Source organism: Copadichromis virginalis, linkage group LG17 (genome assembly GCF_057382275.1).
Source record: "Copadichromis virginalis isolate Kocher_CV1m ecotype Utaka linkage group LG17, C_Virginalis_male_GT1.1, whole genome shotgun sequence".
In the NCBI taxonomy this organism is placed as follows: Eukaryota; Metazoa; Chordata; class Actinopteri; order Cichliformes; family Cichlidae; genus Copadichromis; species Copadichromis virginalis.
In genome coordinates this window covers 25,892,938-25,907,619 of record NC_140634.1, presented here as the reverse complement: position 1 = coordinate 25,907,619, position 14,682 = coordinate 25,892,938, and the positions used below count along the sequence as shown (strand labels likewise).

General features: G+C 41.0%; 1 protein-coding gene across 5 annotated transcripts in view; it reads right to left on the bottom strand.

Annotated features, from left to right (window-relative positions):
- The window catches only part of sema3c (sema domain, immunoglobulin domain (Ig), short basic domain, secreted, (semaphorin) 3C), a 45,885-nt gene that overhangs the window by 25,640 nt on the left and 5,563 nt on the right, over positions 1-14,682 (bottom strand). The gene's annotated exons all lie outside the window — the stretch shown is intronic.

Sequence of the window (14,682 nt, the reverse complement as noted above, 5' to 3'; positions counted from 1 at the left end):
ATTTTATGAACTGTATGTGCTCTAAAAGTGTTGAGCAATGTCAAACGTCCGTGTGGTTGGGTGTAAATAAAGACGTTACTTCAGCAGTCCTGCCTGAGGTTGAAGCTAAGCTCAGGGAAACCACAGTTGTCGTGCTTTGGGTTTTGAGTTTTTGGCTTCTTTTTTATGTATTTTTGGTTTGATTAGGATTCTGCATTGTTGGAATTTAGCTTTCTATCCACAGTTATTTCTTTTACATCTCTTCCTGATGCTTCATACAAGTTCCTTCTAGTGTTGTTATTCCATGTCCTCGGTTCTTAGCTTCTGTTCCTGAGATCCTTATTTCCTGCTAGATCCAGATTTCCTGCTCTGCAGATGCTTTGAACTTTTTGTACTCTTGCAAGTTAACCCTTATGATGTTAACAGCATTAAAGCTGTTTTCAGAGTTTATTCCTTTTTCCCTGAGCCCTGCTTTCACACGCTGCCTTCCCCACAGACAGCCTTTGACATCTGGAGTAGCAGCTCCTTTTAAAGGTCACTACAATGATTTCACTTTACATAATATCAGAATAAAAAAAAACAAAACCCTTAACTTCCTCAACCACAGACGACATATACAAAGTAGACAGAGCCACCATAATGCCACCTGTTGGTTTATGTCAGGGGTAGGCAACTGCAGGCCTCGAGTGCCGGTGTCCTGCAGGTTTTAGATGTCCTTGAACACAGCTGATTTAAATGGCTAAATTACCTCCTCAACATGTCTTGAAGTTCTCCAGAGGCCTAGTAATAAACTTATCATTTGATTCAGGTGTGTTGACCCAGGGTGAGATCTAAAACCTGCAGGACAGCGGCACTTGAGGCCTGGAGTTGCCTACCCCTGAGGTTTATGTACACCGATTCTGAAACCCATAGTTTAGCAATTTGGCACATTGGGTTTTGAAACCAATAATAATAACCAAGCACTGGATCTGATTGACAAATCCAGGATATGGCAAGCTTTAATATTAGGGATTTGTGAATCACCAGCCAAAATAAGGCTTTCTCTAATTGGCTGGATGCTGTATTAAACAACTTGAATAAAGTAATAGAATGAATGAATGAAGTCATCATGAAAGTGTTTATTGAGGTCATAAATCCCATGAGGAGTAGAATCATCATTGTACAAGAGGAATGTTTTTGCAATTAAATGAATTGCCTCCTGTTGGACATTTCCATATTGGCTCCTATTTTTTGTATGCAGTCTTTGGTTGGTTTCGCTGTAAATCTACTGTTTACAAGTTCAATCCCAGTTTGCTGGATCATCAACTGTCACTTAAAATGGAGAAGGCCATTAGTACTACAGAGAACCAGGGTAGCTCTATGTCTATCTTTTATGTACACTCTGTGGTCACAACTTGGCACTTTCACTCCTCTAAAACAGTTTTAGATTTTATGGCTCATAAAATGGTGCAAACTTGAAATCACTTTCCCCCCCCCTAGTCTGAACATCGAGGACTGGAGAACAAATGACCACTGAAATGAATCTCACTATAATGTATCAGTAAAGATCTATGATTTTTAACTTAACTTTAATCAACACAGTTAAAGGAAAGCTGTGAGCACAGTGCACATGTTCAAGGCAGATGCCGCATGCGGGTATGTTTAAATGCATAGAGTATGGAAAAGTCTTCCTACAGACTCTTTTCTACTCATTAAAAGTGAACATTGTTCAGATGCGCACAAAGTAAACCTTCTCAGACAGTTATTTTCAGCCTATTTGCTCCAGAGATAAAGAATTCTCAACCATACCATCAAAGGCCTTCACTGTCGAAGCCAAACTCATGCATATTTATCACTTTTTCAATCTTCACTGAGAGCAGGGGGTATGGGGGTGGGAGTGCGGGTCACTGTAGATCTACACCCTCCATTTCCTTCCTTCTATTGACCCTTTCTGAGCTCTCTTTGCATTCCCTCCTCTAATCAACAAACAGGTTGTCTATACTTTGCTCCATTGCCTTCGGCTAAAGTCACATTTTCATTATTGTGTGACATATGCTTTTGAGGCTGGAGCCTTTCATCTCAAAGGAGAGTGGCTGTTCTGTGGCACCCCTCGCTCTCATCCCAGGCTGTTGTTTGGTGCGTTGGCCACGTAAAAAAGCCTGGAGTATTTAACTTTAAATAAAGACGAGTTAACCACTTCAGTCACAGGCGAGTTTCCCACGACTCTTCGCTCTCTACTCCAACTATGTTTAGGTAAATTGCCTTACATGGTTAGTGTCTTGAAGTGAGAGAGCTGGGTATTTTTAAACATTGTATCATCCGAGTGAGAGCATCGTCTGGTGCCTAATGAAGAACAGGCACATGAACACGACAGTGTTTTTACCTGACTTATGAGAAACCAAATTAGGAGGGAAGGTGTCCTGTCAAGAAGATTTGTGTTTAATGAAAGAAAAACTTTTAGGATCACGCTTCAAAGCAACCATAAGGATAGCATCGTAGATAGCATCACAGAGTGAGCTCTGTGCGGAGGTAATATTCTTCTAATGCTGAAAAGGCTAATGATGTTACACGCTCTGCTCTGGCACAGTGCAAGCCACCAAGGGTGAAAGACTAATTAACAGCTAATTAAAAACAGGCAGGGTTCCAGATTATTTAAAAACAAAAACAAAACAACAACATTATATTAATCTCCTGAAATAGTTTCTTGGATGATATTCTAGAAAGACCTAAATATTCTTCAAGATCTTAGTTTTGTGGAGCATAAAAGTGGCAGCTGTATTTAAAACATGCAGCTCTTCACAATGGAGGGACTAAGTAGGGGTTTAGGTTTTACAGTCATACATTATAGCCTATCCAGGCAAGAATAATCTCAGTGGTTGAGTTAAACCTCAGTGGGTGGAAACTAAAGGATCAGTTATGTTAGTTGTGGCCTTTAAAAAGAGAAGAGGTGGCGAGGAGAAGAAGAAAGACAAGTATATGAAGTTTGGACAATCCAGGGTTATTATATTTAAACTAGCCATAACTAACAAAGACAAGATTTAACTGCTATAGAAGCTGATTTATTCAGGACAAAAGGTAATTTTCTTATGTGTGGCATGTCTGGTATGCTAACAAATGTGTTAGACTACCAATTTACCAATTTAGACTCCCCAATAAACCTAACCATGTCTTTGGACCGTGGGAGCTAGCCGGACTACATGGAAGCACAGAGAGAACATGGCAGCAAACACACACACAGAATCCACAACCCACCAGGAGGTTCAAACCCACAACCTCCATGGTATAAAAACAAGAATCCTAACTACTGCACCACCATGCCACCATTTATATCAGCATTCACATTTTTGCTTAAGTAAGCTAATGTTAGCCAACATGTACAAATATGGTCTTATTTAACAAAACCACCAATAACAAACTAGTCTATGCTTACTAGGATTTTGGGAACATTTAACTGTATCCCACACTTTTTCTTTAAAAAAAATCAGAAGTTAAAAATTTCTAATACTGCTGAACAGTCGGAGTTTACATTGAAAGATTTAATAGTGTATTTTTTTTTATAAAGTCTGGAGAATATCTTTAACTTAACAATTTGAAATGTTACAAATCTTGATACAATTGACATCAAAACAAAGATTATTCGTAAAATAAAGGCAAATTAACTGAAAACCTAACCGGACCTCATCTAGTTCTCATATTTTCCAGTCGATTTTTTGAGTGCCTTCCCCATCTAATCGAAAATTATTTATTAATGTCTCCTGTGAAAACCAGGTTTGACCAATTTTTGACACTGCTTCAGTCTCACTGACACTAATAAGATGAAGAACTCCTGTTCTTTCTGACAGAACCTTTCCAGAACATTCCACAAAGAGAACGAATTGTTCGGACGGGCGGGGTCTCGGTAAAACAACTGTTTAATATTATGGTGAACTTTGTAGTGTTTTGTCAGTGGGGGGAAACGGGAGACTTTCATGTTCCCTCGTGAAGGTGGAAGACCAGTTAAGCCTGGTGCTGAGACGGGACGCAGCAGGGGTGTGTCACATGGATCCGGCCTATTCAGCTAGAGACAAACTGAAACCCTCTGGAGCCTGCATACCTTTGGATCCAGTATCTTCTCTGTGCTCTGCTTTCAATCTCATATAAACACACGAGTCACGCCTGCAGTGCTGCAGCGTTGTGGACCAGCATTTAAAGTTCAAATTGCCAGATGGTGCACCTGCTCTGTCAGGGAGAGAGGGCTGCTCTGAACAGTCAAGGATTTCCAGAGTCATTTAGTACATTCATTGGGACCCAGTGTTTACAGAATTAGCACCAGCTCATAACCTGTGTACGAGGCATCCGTAGACCTCCCAAGGACCCCTTCAGTCCACTGAGGCATTATATCAAGTTCTTTTTTTTTTTTTTTGACAACACGACTCTTCTTGTTTTAATCAAAACAGAAAACAGAAGTTGGAGGACAACTGCATTGTTTTCTATGTCCAAGATGACGAAATCCCCTGGATCACATGTGATTCTTTTGTTGTGGTTTTATGGGCGTTCTTAGTTGTTGAGATCACACAAATGCTGAGAGGCAAGAGTGTCAAGACTGGTTGTTTACACAGTTACTGAAGCATGACCGAGACACTTGTTGGAGGTTCAAGGTTTACATTTTCTAACTGGTTTATGCACGAAAGACAGAATACATTGGAAGGATTGGGGAGCTGCATTTTTAAATATTTCTTGAAAAGGGCTAAGGGCGTGAACCACGCTTTTAATGATAAGAAATTAAAAAAAGCTGAATTAATGGGGATGATGAAATGGCTTTATCTTTTTTTTTGTTCTTGTTTTTTTTCTTTTCCTCTTAATCTGCAATGATGACACCAGCAAACAAAGACAGAGGAACTGGGTCTGGAAATACTGACAGCTGGTGGGTTTTCTATTATGTATGTAGGCAGGTGGGTTATGCACTTCCCCATGGATGTAACACCAGCCCCCTGTGTCCTGGCTATGACTTTGAGCTTTGACTCATAGTGCCCTATGGCCTAGATGGAAGACCAATTTTAATAGAATTCATCCTGATCGGTCGGATGGACAGTGGGGTTAGCGGAAAAGGAAAACTAGTGCTGAGACTATCTCTGTGACATCTCTTTTTTTCATGAAGTGGCCTAGCAGAAGAAGACCCAACAAAAGGCTTTTGTTCAGTTGAGAAACCCCAGTAGTCCTTCAATATTAAACAACAGATTACTTCCTGGTCATCATATAAGCAGAAAATACTCTTCATGTATTGATAGATGAGGTTTAATGCATTACAATTAAAAGAAAAAAAACCTACATTAACTTAATTTTACTGCTTAACTTTATCTGTTTAAAAGAGAATTTGATTTTGCATCACCTTTAGAGAGTTAGTGGACTAAAACAAAGGTCTCCATTTTATTTTGAAACTCCATAAAGAATATGGCTGATATTTTTGGAGGTTCAAAAAAAAAAAAGGAGAACTTTGTTTCTTGCCAGAAGACTCCCCCACCCCTTTTCTTTGAAGGATATCTGAAACAACTACAAGCTGTGATCAGTGTGGCAGTTAATTCAGCCTCTTCTAAGCTGTGATTGTTCATGGGCACAGGGTCCAGTGCAATAACCCAGATAGGTATCCCACAGGGTAACGAAATGAACATCCCTTTTTCTGTGACTGGTGAAAAACGTAGAAGAAATAGAAAGAAAGTGTGTGTAAAATGAAGTGACCTGCCATTGTGTCCCTGTTGGTTGTATAGCAGCAATCAAAACCCAGAAGAGGAAGTTGTGCTGCACAATTCATTTTTTTTTCTTCTGTTGTCATTACATATCCAGGAGAGGAAATGTAACAGCCACCATGAATCTTCTCTCAGGTTTTAAATCCACAAGACTTTCCGATACAATTGCCCCCCAAAAGTGCGTGAGATATCAGATATGCGAGTTTTAAAGCAGTGACTCCTGAAGAAAACAATGCTTCCATGGTTCTGGTTGCGGATAATAATACAAGAAGTGGTCTGTTGTAATGTGGCATCATAAAAATTAGAACTTCACAGTGGCTGGAAAATATGTGAGATGTTTATGAGAGAGGCATTTGTAATGTTGGACCGCCTGGTTTCAGATTTTAGGAGCTGGTGCCAACTCACTCAGCTGGTGTCGCTTCATGCAGCCTTAGGGATCTTCATCCAGTTTGATAGGAAATAGAAACAGCGTGGTGTCACGATTCATTTTAAAAGGAAGGCTGTAACTTGTTTGAGTCATCAGATAAGTGAGTTACGTCGTAAAAATCCATCGGCAGGTACTTTTATGTCCACACGACAAGGTGGTAAAATCAGCATGGGAGAACAATATCGGATTATTCTGTCAGGATGTTAGCTTAGTCTTTGTAGATCAGCTTTAATCAAACTGACTAGGTGTTTAGAGAGTTGAATTTTTTGATTAATGCTAATGTCTGAACATGAGCCAAAACATCCATCCACCTAATTAAACACACTTCAAGGTTGAACGGGTTGAACGGTGGGCCAATTACAAACCAACCTTAGTTTCTCTTATGCAAATCAGCCCTCATCAATTGGCTTTTTACCTGAAAGGCCAGTGTGAATATATTAACTCCATGCTAATGAGGCTTGCTTTCCATTTAGTTAAAGCAGAACCCGTTCTGTGGTTGTCAGGGGTAGCTGGTGGGAGGACCCCAATCACTCATCTTGATAAATATTGAAGCAGGGGCTTATACCGCCCCCTTTTCATTCATCTCTCCTCACAAGAAGAAGGAGTGGGTTTCATCATAGAGGCCTGACTTCAAACCTGGTGCCAAATGCCATTGCTCTTAGTCGGAACAATGCAAAGAGCTCTTGGGCTCACTTCTGGATGGCTGCACTCACCTAACACTGTGCTGACCAACTCACACATACTGGGTCTGCAAAAGACTTTATCCCGGCAACTGCCAAGCCTGTTTAGAAATAAAAAATGGCTGGTGCTGGAACATTCAGCCATCCATTTTCCTTGGGGATTTACCCGCTGATATACAGTAATGGCTGGTGGCATATACATATGGCAGAAGGGAAGTTAAAGTGTCGATCTAGTACAAGAAGACCACCCAGGACATCGTGTGCTGGCTGACAGAGTCGTCTGATTGTCTGTGTAACTGACATACTCCAAATTCCCAGGAAAGCTGCACTCAGCATGTGAACAGCACTCTCAGCCTTACTGTACTGCAACTGCTGGTCATGGACAAAAGCCCTATTGGAATTATATCTGCTGTGTGTCATTAATTTCCTGATTGTTGTCTGTCATCAGTTATCTACATCCAGACATTTTTAATGTGAATCACATGGCTGAACAGAGTGCGTGAGTTGAAATATATGCCTTCTCTCACGCTGGCGTCCAAAAGCAGACACCATATCTAAACATGACATGCGAGATCGCAGCGTATTTTTCTCCCTTGGCTTTCTGCGTGTGTTTGTGTAGAGTGATGTCAACTGCTGGTGCGTGGTTGACCTGTTAAGGTGACAGCTAGTATTTCGAAGAGACGAAACTTGAGCTGATAAACTGTCCATCATCCGCCCTGCAAGCCAGCTAGCTTGCAATCCCAGTGCCTCAATTAGCATTTATGCAGCGTCCTCAGATGTCACCAACAGTCGATCCTTCACACAGAATCAACTCATGCAGTCGCCATGACTTTTAGCCTGTGACCTCTCACCTGCCCACATCAGGAGTCCCTAGTTACTTCTAGTGGACAGTAAATCTCTGAGCTTTTACTGTCAGGAAGGATCTTGTAGAGAGTCTCAGAGGGAGGGGAGGCCTGCAGGAGATATGGGTCAGAGGATTTTTAGAGCTGTTGTTTTTACAAGGCATATAGGAAAACCATCTTCAGCCACATTCAAGATTGAAATTATATTATACACCAGGGCATAAAAAGTCATCTGGTCCTTAGCAAGTTCTAAAATAATTTAAATACAACCAAGTGTTAAGATTCAATATTGAGGAAGGGTACAAGAGGTGATCGAAGAATAACCACACCGATCCAGCCGGGTGAAGTCAAACGATGATTTTAATGAATACACGCGTGGGAAGACACTCTGTACGCAGACAGCCAGTAGTCCTCGACTTAATCAAAGCATGAACAGATATTTTATAGCATCAGGGTTTGATTTACTGACGCCCCTTCATGCGTCACAGATACATTTTATACATAGATCAGATCAACATCATCATGACTTTTCACCCAGAAAATCATCTTCTATTTTCATGGCTGGCACTTCCTGTGTACCTTTCAGTTCTTATCTTAAAGTGAATTGTTCCTCTTTCTTGTCTAGACAACAAGGACGGTTCCTCTAAATAAATTTAACTAGTGTGTGTGTATGTGTTGACCTCCCATGCTCTTTGTGTCACCTCTTCACCTACTGTCTGTGTCTCGTCCTCAAATGCTCTTTCTCAATTCACCTGTTGCACTTCTGACCTTTTACCAGACCAGAAGCTCACTGAGACTATGTGTATGTCTTCTACTAAATAAATGTTTTAACCAAGAACCTCTACTAAAACCTTAATATAAAATGATCTGATATATAAGTGTTTTGTAAGCATGTATTGCAATTCCTTCTATGGCTCCAAGTCACTTGCACAATAGATTGTCCGAACATCGCGCCGAACAAAGCTTCCGACCCCCAATTAATTGACCGAGCTCCAACTCTTTAATAAGCACAGATATGCATTGTGTATAAAATAGTCATAACTGCTTAAGGCCTTCTTAAAGCTATCTGTTACATTGTTAAAGCCTCGTCTTAGCCTGCGGCTCAAAATAACTATCTGCTTTCACTTCTGCATACAACTTCCTGTCAGCCTGCAACTCAGTCTTTCTGAAAGAGACACTGTTTAACCCCTGAATGCAATATAAACTCCAGATTTTATTATTAATGCAATGGTAATGATGACAATTATTTAACAATAGCAGTAAAATAATTTCCCTGCTCCACACTAGGAAGAAGAAGATCCGCAGAAGCAATTGCTTATGCCTGTCCAGGTAGAAAAGTTTACTAGTCCATCTCTAAGCAGTTTGCAGCCAATCATTCTTCACAAGTAGAAAACATTCAAAATGGTTTACAGTCTTCCGAGAAGAGGAAGTCCCACTGAGGTCATCCTAACCTGAGTTTGTATAATGCTCAGAGAAACTGCAAGAAACCCAAGAGCTACATCTCAGACTCAACAGTTAGTATGTTAAAAGTTAACGTTCATGAAAGTACAATTAGAAGATGACTGAACAATGATGATCTTTTTGGAACGGTTGCCAAGTGAAAGCATCTTCTGTCTAAAAATAACATAGCAGCACATCTTAGGTTTGCAAAGCTGTATCTGAACAAACCACAAGATTTCTGGAACAACGTACTTTAACAGATGAGTCCAAAAAGGAGATATTTGGCAAGAATAGACAGAATCACATAAGGCAAAAAGTAAACACAGGATCAGCAGCAAACATCTCAGACCAGCCATCAAGTACGGTGGTGAAGGAGTAATTATTTGGGCTTGTTAGAATACCAAAGTATTCTAGAGCCAAATGTGAGGTGATAAGTCCAACAGCTAAAACTGAGTCAAAACCAGGTCATGCAACAGGACATTGAACCTAAGCACAACAGCAAATTCACTAGCTGGGCCCACGTCCTCATTTTAGGTTTGACAGCGTTTTAGTAGGTAAAAGTGAATGCTTTGACATGAATTGAGGTGCGGTTTGGGGAAGGCCTCGAAGGGGACTGGCGATGGCTCCCGGGCGATGGCTCCCGGGCGATGGCTCCCGGGCGATGGCTCCAGCCGGAAGGACCGTGTTTGGAGGCGTGGTCCTGCTCCTGAAATTCTGGTACATAATCTCCAATATACAACAGAATGGCCAAAAAAGAAAATCGTGTAGCAATGGCCCAGTCAGTCCAGAACTCAGTCTGATTGAAATACTGTGGCAGGATGTTAAGAAAGATGTGCATAAACAAATGCTCGCAAACCCTGCTTCTGTATGTTGGCTTAATTTTTGTGAAATATATAATGACATGCTGCAATATGTCCTGTGCTGTTGCTCATTTAAATTTGTGTGCATTTAAATAATTTTAGAACCGGATGAGTACTAAATGATTTGTTTTGATGCATAAACACTTATCAGAAGAAATCATTGAGGGAATGAAGCAACTGGGTTGGTTCTGTTGTGCTGACTTAAAAAAATGACTGTTTAGGGGTTTCCAGTAAAGTAAAAATAATGCATCTTAAACCTTATTTCAGCATATGAATGTAGCCATTGTCCAATTCAATAAGGCGAGCTTACACTATACTACATACCTGAACAAGTGATGGAAGCAAACAAGCATAATCCTTTCATAAAATTGGATTACTGCTTTGTGTTAATGCCAATCTTTGAGTAAAGAATTTTTCATAGACCTTGGCTCTCCCTAAAGAGACTCTGTCTTTGTTCGTATTGATGGCCATTGATTACCTTTCAACATGTTCCAGAGGGGCAATAATAAAACATTCAACAGGGTGTGCAAGGTCAGACTTGGAAACGGCTAAAAACAGGCGGAGGAAGGCAGAGAAAGGCCAGCTGACAGAGGAGCTGTCAAACATCTCACGGGCTGTCAGCCTCAAGCTGGAGCTCACCACATTCCCGAATACCCCTGAAGAAAATGTCACTCAGGCAATTTCATAGAGATCTAATGACACGCGTGTGGGTTTGTGTGAGAATGCATACATACACCCTTAAGAAATATGCCACACATATGCTGGTATTCATATATGCACCACTGACCTATAGCTATTTGTACCGTACCTCTCTGTGTTCTGACAGACTCATGCTTTGGCCTGTCATGAATTCCTCGCAACAACAGAGCATCACTGATTTTTCTTCATTATGTTTACTCCTCAAAAAATGAAGACGCTAACGTGCAGGTGAAATGTGAAGCAGAGGCAGGAAAGCGGAGGCATGTTGGCGCGATGTCGCAGTCAAATACATCCTGTTCTGCTTCTGGCTACTTGTCAGCGTTGCCCTTTGACCCTTTGATCTTTTGTTGACCCCAAGAGAAAATGCACGCCATTATTCAGTCCGTGTCTGGTGTCTGTGCTGCTGAATGATCATGATGCTCACTTAACAGGTAAAAATCTTATAAAAGGTTTATCAAGAGTGGTTAAATCTCAGGCGAAAAAAGTTCATATTTAAAACATCACATGAGAGGTTAATGTACAGTAATATCATCTGGGTCAAGCAAGAAAAAGCCTTGGTTTTGAGGTATAGCTAAAAGGCTTGGAGACTGTGTCTTATAGCTGCATGCGGTTCAGAAAGCTGGAAAAGCACATAGCTTTAACAATGACTCATTGAAAAGTTTGCTACTTAAATGCAATCAAGTCAAAGAATGCACAATCAGGCACTTAACATTAGCACACACTCACTCACTCTGTTAGGTTTACTGACATGCACACGCTCACTCACACCATGTAAACATCCTCAACAGACAGCATGAACAGCACTATATCTGTATGAACAAATGGGGGGTGAGGGGATGCAGAAATGACTCATGAAAGGGAGCGTATCCGCACGTCGACGCCTGCTTCCTGATCTCTGTGCCTGGTTCTGGTTCAGGCCGTGGCACGTGTGGCTCATACCAGTGCGATTTAACTGCAGACATCATTTTAATCAATCTGCCCTTTGTCTCAGCCAGGCTCTCAAACATGTGTGCACCAAAATCTACATTTAACACAAAAGCATACGGCCCATTCACTTTCAAATAAACATTGCTTCATGGCTTGACATTCCAAACGTATAGACTTGTAAGTTAATACTGTATTGAATATGGAAGTTTTCCAGAACAGCGGGAGACTGTTGATGAGGGTAAATGATCCCGATCGTAAACACAGACCGCTGCCCCATCTGCCTACCAGGGAGATAAATGAGCCGGAAAGACATTTGGCACCAGTTAGGCCAACCTCTGATACAGTAGCAGAACAAGTAAGCGGCACATTACTGAATAGTAGCTTATTTTAAATAACACATCTTACAGTTTCAAAGTTTATACAGCATAATAATGTCTCCCACAAGTATGCAGAAACCTATTTACAGTGCACCACCCAATATTTAAACCACGTTTTGAATCACAGGAGTATTTTAGTGTAGTAGTAGTATTTTGTGAGATACCCACAGCAAACCTATGTTGATTTGGTTTGGCTCAACCACGCAGCAGCCTCAGGGGTTGAAAAATTGAAGCGGACAAAAACAGTTGCTCTTGCGGCCACTTGAGGCTGACTCCAAAAGTGTGTCGTTCCCAGTAGACATCCATGCTAACGAGCCCAGATTTACAGCAGAAATTAACATGTTTTAGGCTGGTACAGAACATCTCTGTAGCTTTATAGGCAATTTCCTCCATAAAACCATGTCTGGTGTCTGTGCTGCTGAATGATCACGATGCTCACTTTATGTATGGGGCATTAAAAATGTATTAAAGCTTAAAGATATGGCTAAAGTTTGATCTTGCTCAGCATTCAGTTTTAGTAAATGAATGGATTTTAATTATAGGGTGGGAGTACCTCAGGAGGTAGATCACTGGCTTCGTGCCTAATATCCTTGGACAAGGTACTAACTCCAATTCCAAATTGCTCTTTAATGAATGTATCTGAATGTTAGACAGAAAGCACTTAAGCATAAAAAAGTGCTTGATTGAAAAAAGGTTGAGAATAGGTTGTTTGAGCGCTCTGGTAGAGTAGAAAAGCACTTTATATAAACTACGCAGTTTTCACTTCTCACTGTCCAGGGTTAATGTGGTGAAGGTGCATATTTAACTTTGTGGCTTGTTGAAAGGGCACTTTTACCTCCCAGTATCAAGCATTACTGCAGCTGCGGCCTCAAGGCACCGAGGCTTGGCTTCTTGAAAAGGTCTTAGAACTTAATGTCATGGATTGGAAACGAAAATCAATTTTAACTTTGTTCCGATGAGACCAAATCTATAGTAACAACACTGCAGACATTGATCTGAAAGTTGGAGGATTTCTTTGTCTGAGAGCAATTAAGTTTCTCCTCGAAATCTGTAGTCTCTCAGCATTTCAGCCTGATTCTGAAACAGCACATGCATCAAACATAGCATAAAGCAGGCCAAAATAAATGTTGAGAGAACAATAGATACTTAAAGCAACTGAAGGGGAGTATAGCAATTATCTTTTATCACACTTGGTATCCCTAAATAGTTTTGCTATAAGCAAAGGAGGCCTCTGTTTATTATCCGCGGCACGGAATAGAAAAGCACCACTTGAGAGTTTATTATTTGGGTTAGCTGCATTTTTCACTGTTTATTATGCGTTTTTAATTGCGGTCTGGCTGCATTCGCTTGAAGAGTGCAAGAGCAAAAGGAGAGCGGGAGAGAGGAATGTTGGAGACAGCAACTTCTCTGCAGGACGTGAGGCTACACCGGGAGTCCCACAAACCTGCCTTACCCCCGGATTGGATTTCAGCAGTGACACGAGGAGGAAAAGGGAAAGGGATATTCAAGTGTTGTGAAATGATCTATGTGCAGTTTAGCCACTGGTTTATTTTTTTTGTTTAGTTTGCTCCAGCTCACAGTAATTAACTGGTCCTCACATCTGGGAGCAGAAGAATCCAGACTGAATGACTGACCTTTTAAACACCCAGCAGGTGCCAAAACACCTGTGCTGTCCTCCCCGCTGGGACACCAGTCTCCTATACATCTTCCATGACTCTTCATTTATCTTTCTGGCTGCTTTGGACTGAGCACATACTGCCTGACTTGTTCCTCCCCCATGTTTTTGTAAAAAATGAGCCTCCACCTTGCTCTCTGTAAGACCCTCCTTGCATCTGGTGTTCAGCCATGCCAAACTTTCTTCCAGCAACCAAGAGTTCAAAATGCTTTCTGAGTCAAAAACACAGCTGTTTACTTTTGACTTGGTGTTACTGTTACTTGACTTACTCTTACTGACACTCTGAGATGACTGCTTTTGACCAAAACCTTCCATGTTGTTATTCTTTGGATCAAAATCCTATTTTTAATGTATTACTGGCAAACACCTTGGTCCTCTGCACTCCCAGTGAACCTATATTAAGTGCATTGTCTCAGACAGGGCTGCTCTTTGTAAAGTCAGTGTCACAACTGCTCAAGCACTTGAGTACTTGAGAATGTCCCCCAATTCCAGGCATATTTGTAAAGAGCAGCGATACACAGAGACTAAAGGTAAAAGTAGGACACTGGACACTTTTTAGCACAGCTTTTTCACATATTGTTGGGAGACTGCGACTGATCTACTCTGGTTCATTTACGCTAACATAAATGACACACAGGGCATACTTGTGCCAGTGTAAGCAGGAAACAGATGGTTGCTTGCTAATAGAAAATACTACAGAGCAAGGATGGCAAAAGCAAAAAGAGTTTTTTTGCTTGGAACTAGGTAACACAAGGATATAAGGCAGTTATAGCAGGGGAAAACATAGCTTGGAAGCTGTTACAGACAAAATATGGCAGCATATTAGAGGAGCACCCACAGAAAAATGGTAAAAAAAAATGCTATGTGAGCCCAGCTTTAATGACCCTTCAGGACTCGATTAGGCCATGAACACAGGTGTCCAATTGCATCACATGTGAATATTATACAGATAAGCACTCATCAAAGATCAAGTCCTGAGCTGGTTTAGGAATTAATGTGCTTCAGATAGCGTGCTTGAAACTCTCCATTTATGGTCCTCCCTGTAGTGAAAAACTCTTTCACTAAGCAAAACAA